The sequence below is a fragment of the Silurus aristotelis genome, assembly GCF_946808225.1.
Source record: "Silurus aristotelis genome assembly, chromosome: 14".
Taxonomy (NCBI): domain Eukaryota; kingdom Metazoa; phylum Chordata; class Actinopteri; order Siluriformes; family Siluridae; genus Silurus; species Silurus aristotelis.
The window spans coordinates 11,106,092-11,112,643 of NC_139587.1; the positions used below are offsets into that span (position 1 = coordinate 11,106,092).

The window sequence follows — 6,552 nt, forward strand, 5'->3', positions numbered from 1 at the left end:
CGTCATGGTTTGAAATCATGCATGGCATGGCAAGTTCCCCTGCTTAAACCAGCACATATCCAGGCACGTCTTAAGTTTGCCAATGACCATTGGGATGATCCAGAGGAGTCATGGGAGAAAGTCATGTGGTCAGATGAGACCAAAATAGAACTTTTGGGTCACTAAACGTGTTTGGAGGAAGAAGAATGATGAGTACCATCCCAAGAACACCATCCCTACTGTGAAGCATGGGGGTGGTAGCATAATGCTTTGGGGGTGTTTTTCTGCACATGGGACAGGGCAACTGCACTGTATTAAGAAGAGAATGACCGGGGCCATGTATTGCGAGATTTTGGGGAACAACCTCCTTCCCTCAGTTAGACTATTGAAGATGGGTCGAGGCTGGGTCTTCCAACATGACAATGACCCAAAGCACACAGCCAGGATAACCAAGGAGTGGCTCTGTAAGAAGCATATCAAGGTTCTGGTGTGGCCTAGCCAGTCTCCAGACCTAAACCCAATAGAGAATCTTTGGAGGGAGCTCAAACTCAGTGTTTCTCAGCGACAGGCCAGAAACCTGACTGATCTAGAGAAGATCTGTGTGGAGGAGTGGGCCAAAATCCCTCCTGTAGTGTGTGCAAACCTGGTGAAAAAATACAGGAAATTTTTGACCTCTGTAATTGCAAACAAAGGCTACTGTACCAAATATTAACATTGACTTTCTCAGGTGTTCAAATACTTATTTGCAGCTGTATCATATCACAGTGGACATGCACCTACGATGACAATTTCAGACCCCTCCATGATTTCTAAGTGGGAGAACTTGCAAAATAGCAGGGTGTTCAAATACTTATTTTCCTCACTGTAGTTTGACTGATCAACTTAATTTCCCTGTAGTTACTGCAGGTCTGCACATCTCCCTTATTCTTAAAAATCAGTACCAGCACACTCCTTCTCCATTCCTCAGGCATCTTCTCACCTTCCAAAATCTTATTAAACAATCTGGTAAAAAAAATAAATAAAAACTTCACTGCTATCTCTCCTAAATGTCTCCATGCTTCTGTGTGTCACTATGTCATCTGTCCTTACTAATCTTTTCCACTTCCTGCTTCACCATCTCCACATCATTAAACCTTCTCTCTCTCTCATTTTCCTCATTCATCAGCTGCTCAAAATACTCCCTTAATCTTCATAACACTTCCTTTGCTTTTGCCACATTCCTTTTCACCTGCTGCTGCATCTCCTTGTTCCACCATCTTAATTCTTTCAGTTCTCACTCTCCTCCTCTTCTTTACCTCCAGCTAAAGCTACACTGTCTCCTGTCAACACCTTACAGTCACCAGTCTCTCTGTAAGGTTGCATCTCCTACATAGAACATATCCACCTGTGTGCCCCTTCCTTCACTCTTATACATCACCCTAAGATCCTTCTTCTTCTTAAAATAAGTATTTACCACTGCCCTTTCCATCCTTTTAGCAAAATCTACCACCATCCGCCCTTCCACATTCCTCTTCTTAAGGCCATACCTAGCCATCACCTCCTTGTATTGTATTGTCATTATGGCAGTGTTTCTTTAAATGCCACTCAGGTGTCCGTAGTTGATGTTTCGACTCCTCCCACTTTGTGTATGCACAAAGTAAGTAATTACACACCGAGTAAAAGAGCCGAGTATATCTCGTTACCGAAGCTCTGTGTCAGTTGCATGATTTTACATGGTGTCAGAAGTCTGTCAGGAACAGATAATAAACGAAGTATGACATCATCACAGTTTGATCACCCTAAGATCGACTGGGATGCTCCAGATCTGTTCCAAGAGTTTGAAAGATTTTGGAGCCACGTCACATTCGTCTTCGACGGCCCGCTATCGGAGCAAACAGCTAAGCAGCGTGCAGGCTGGCTGGGCACGTGGATCGGTGAGCAGGGCAGAGAGATATATAAGACGCTGCACTGGGGCGAAGGTGAGAAAGATGACCCGTCCAAAGTCCTGGACAAGTTCGGCACTTATATAAGGCCAAGGAAAAATAAGAGAATAGCCAGACACCGTTTTAAACAAAGAAAACAAGGAGTCACTAAAGGTTTTGATCACTTTATAAAGGATTTGAGACTCCTGCTCATGGATTGCGAGTTTGGTGATCCAGATATGTTAATCGATGCAATAATCGCGGGTGTCAGAGAAAAGCGCGTCCAAGAGAGACTGTTAGACAAAGGGGAAGATTTAACGCTACCAAAAGCAATTGAAATCGCCCAGCAGTTTGAACTGTCACAAAAGCAAATTAAAATAGTCAGAGAAGAAGAATCTCAGGTGCAAGCAGTGAAGGTGAAAACAAAATACCAACCAGCAAACAAGAAAACCTTTCAGAAAAATCAGACAACATTTGTGCAGAAAGAAATACATGCAAATCAACCAAAAAACTGTCCAAGTTGCGGTAAAGACCCACAGCATAAGTGGAACCAAGGAAAATGTCCAGCAAAAGGCTCTGTATGCTCATACTGTCACAAACCGAACCACTGGGTGGCAGTATGCCGAAAAGATCAATAAACACAGTCAGTGTGCAGCTGCAATCAGAATCAGAAGATGATGAGATGCTGAGCATAAATATCACACAAACACATGAGCACAGTGATGATAAATGGACAGCAGATATTGAAATTCTGTCTCAGAAGGTGCCATTCAGAATTGATACTGGTGCAAGATGTAACACATTGACTTTAAGTAGTTATCAGGCACTCCTGCATGATGGTGAGCTCAAATGCTCTAATCGAGTGCTGAAGTCCTACTCTAACCACAAGCTGAAGCCTATAGCTGCGGTTGATCTTCTAGCTAAATATAAGGATGCTGAGATTTTAGCAGAATTTGAGATTGTGGACATCTCTCAAGAAAATGTGCTCAGTGGTGCAACAGCAGAAGCTTTAGGCTTAGTTATGCGACTTGATGCATTGCAGCCTACTAACAAGGAAAATAAGACACACTACAGTCACACGACAACAGAACAAAAGGTGCCAGGTGGACTAGACGATTACCCAGAGCTGACTCGCACTACTGGAACTTTACCAGGCAAATACACAATTGAAATTGATCCTGATGCAAAAGGTGTAGTCCATCCTGTCCACCGTCAACCAACTGCACTGAAAAAGAAAATAATAGAGAAACTTCATGAGATGGTTAAAGATGGATACATCACAAAAGTTAGCCAACCGACTGAGTGGGTGAGTTCAATGGTAGCAGCTGTCCGTAATGGCAAGATAAGGATCTGCATTGACCCATGCGACTTGAATAAGGTTATAAAGAGGGAACATTATCCAATGCGAACCATTGAAGAGGTAGTCTCCGCAATGCCTGGTGCTAAAGTCTTCTCAGTCTTGGATGCAAAATCTGGTTTCCTACAAATAGAGCTAGATAAAGCGTCGTCATTTTTGACAACCTTTAACACGCCCATTGGTAGATTTAGGTGGCTTAGGTTACCTTTTGGCCTAAAATGCGCACCAGAAATCTTTCAGCGTATTATGGATGAGATGCTTGAGGGCATCAGCGGAGCAATAAGTGTCATGGACGACATTCTCATCGCAGCACCCTCAGTAAGGAACATGATGAGACCCTCCGCAAAGTCATTCAGAGAGCAACAAGCTATAATCTGAGCCTCAATTTCGACAAATGCCATATCAAGCAATCTTCTGTGCCCTACGTAGGACACCTGATAACATCAGAAGGTCTGAAAGCAGACCCAGCGAAAATAAAGGCTGTCAAGTCCATGCCAACACCGACGGACAAGGATGGTGTTCGTCGTTTTCTAGGTTTTGTCACCTATCTGTCAAAATTCCTGCCAAACCTCAGCGAAGTCGACGCACCTCTAAGGCAGCTCTTGAAAGCAGATATTGAATTTGCATGGCAACTAGCACAACAGCAAGCGTTTGACAAACTCAAGGACTTGTGCACAAAGTCCCCTGTGCTGCATTTTTTTGATCCATCCAAGCCTGTTGAGATATTTTGTGATGCCTGCAGCAATGGCCTCGGTGCTGTCTTACTTCAGGACAGTCATCCAGTGGCTTTCTCATCCAGGTCTCTGACAGATACAGAAACGCGCTATGCGCAAATTGAGAAGGAGATGCTCTCAATAGTTCATGCTTGTGTCAAGTTTCACAATTATATATTTGGAAATCACGTCACAGTGTAAAATGACCATAAGCCCCTAGAAGATATTTTCAAAAAGCCACTGCTCTCTACCCCCATGCGAATACAGAGAATGCGGCTCCGCCTGCAGTGGTATGATCTGACTGTGAAGTACAGACGAGGAAAGGATATGGAACTGTCTGACACTCAGTTACCCGAAAACAAGCCAGAGATGGAAGGCTTCGAGTGTGTCTCCATGCTCAACCTTGTCTCAGTGAGTGAGCAGAAATATTCAGAGCTCCAGGACTGCACAATTAGGAGCTCAGCTGTCTTCAACAAATAATCAGACAGGGTTGGCCAGACCACAGGCGTGATGTACCTAATGCAGTTCAGCCATTTTGGGACTCATGAAGCCAACTTGTCGTTGCTGATGTTGTTGTCTATAGAGGTCTTCGTATAGTCGTACCCCCTTCCATGCGAGAACATATGCTGAAGCTTATACATCAGTCTCACTTAGGAATAGTAAAGAGCAAGCAGAGAGCTCGCGAGGTCCTATACTGGCCGGGCATGTGTTCTGAAATTGAGCAAATGGTGAAGAATTGCGGCAAGTGTGCAGACTTTTAGAACCGGTTACCTAGACAGCCACTCAAACCAACAGACACGCCTGATCTTCCATTCGAAGAAGTAGCTTCTGACCTGTTTGAGTTTGAAGGAAACCATTATGTTCTGCTAGTGGATTACTACTCAAAATTCATTGAAGTGGAGAGGCTGAAGGGCTTACATTGTCGTGCTGTAATAGAAAAGCTCAAGGCCCAATTCAGCAGACATGGAATCCCAATTATCCTTCGAACAGACAATGGTCCACAATATTCAGCGGATGGGTTTAAGGATTTCTGTCAAAGTTATGGAATCATTCACAAAACATCATCCCCACATACGCCACACTCCAATGGTGAGGCAGAGCGCGCAGTCCAGACTGTTAAAAAACTTTGGTGTAAGGTTCCAGAAAAGCATCTTGCACTGCTTGATTACAGAACAACGCCATTGGAATCAGTAGGCCTTTCACCAACTCAGCTGCTGATGGCCAGGCGTCCCCGCAACAACCTGCCTGCTGCCCGTCTGCTGCTCTCACCAGCAGCTTACGATCCCCTTAAAGTTAAACGGCATCTAGACAAAGACAAAAGTGTTCAAAAGTTCTACTATGACCGCAAAAGGGCAAACGGCCCTCATGCTGCGCTGAAGCCTGGAGATGAAGTAAGTTTGCAACCACATCCTGGCAGTCACACTTGGTCTCCTGGAGTTGTTGTGAGATCACACTGTACCCCAAGATCTTATGTTGTAGACTGTGGAAGCAGAGAGTATCGTCGCAATATTCAGCATCTTCGCAAGAGCACAGCAGCTGCTAACGAGTTCCGTCACAGGCTTAACGATGATCAGTGGACAGAGACACCAGAGTCAGTGAGTGTCGAGAAGCCAAAGTTTGTGGATCATCCTAATTCATCCCAAGCATCACCTGCAGAACTCAGGACTGCTAAGCAGACATTGTGAACTGGGCAATATACTACCAGACGAGGCAGAGTGGTGAAGCCCCCAGACAGGCTATGCTTGTAGTCAGGGAAAGGCATGGTAAAGACGCCTTGTGGAAGTGATGGGCTAGCAAACTCTCCTTCCTAGTTACACCTGTTTTTGTTCAACAGTGCATTGTTTGATAAATTGTGTTTTGACTAGGTTACGTGCATGATGTGTTAAAATCCCTTGTATATGTGAACATGCAAGTTTAATCAAATTAGAGTTAAAGAACAAACACTGCAATATTTAATACTTGTAATGTCTGTATATATACAAGTGATTATTTTAGAATGTTTTTTGTTTAATGCTTAGGAGGGGAGATGTAATGTATTGTCATTATGGCAGTGTTTCTTTAAATGCCACTCAGGTCTCCGTAGTTGATGTTTCGACTCCTCCCACTTTGTGTATGCACTGCTGTACCGAGTAAAAGAGCCGAGTATATCTCGTTACCGAAGCTCTGTGTCAGTTGCATGATTTTACACTCCTCATCACCTCTGTTTCATTCACCAACATTGAATTCTGCCCCAGTCACCAATCTTTTATTCCTAAGTCCAGAATTTTTCCTTTTCCTCTCTCTCACAACCCACTAGTGGATCATAGGCACTGATGACATTTATAATCACCTCTTTAACTTCCAGCTTCACGTTTATCTCCCTATCAGAAACTCTCTACACCTTCACTACACTCTTACTGTACTCTTCCAACAGAATCACCCCTCCACCATTTCTATTTCTATTCACACCATGATAGAACAGTTTTAACACACCTCCAATGCTTCTGGCCTTAGTCCCTTTCCACTTGGTCTCCTGAACACAATATATCTACCATTCTCCATTCCATCATATCAGCTACAGTGAGGAAAATAAGTATTTGAACACCCTGCTATTTTGCAAGTT

The 6,552-nt window shown here is 43.8% G+C and overlaps 1 long non-coding RNA gene across 1 annotated transcript; it reads left to right on the plus strand.

Annotated features, from left to right (window-relative positions):
- Nucleotides 1-1,528: 1,528 nt before the first annotated feature.
- LOC310736453 lies at nucleotides 1,529-6,110 on the plus strand. Its single transcript, XR_014536559.1, has 2 exons — nucleotides 1,529-1,696; nucleotides 4,990-6,110. It is a non-coding gene; the product is annotated as an uncharacterized lncRNA (long non-coding RNA).
- Nucleotides 6,111-6,552: the final 442 nt, after the last annotated feature.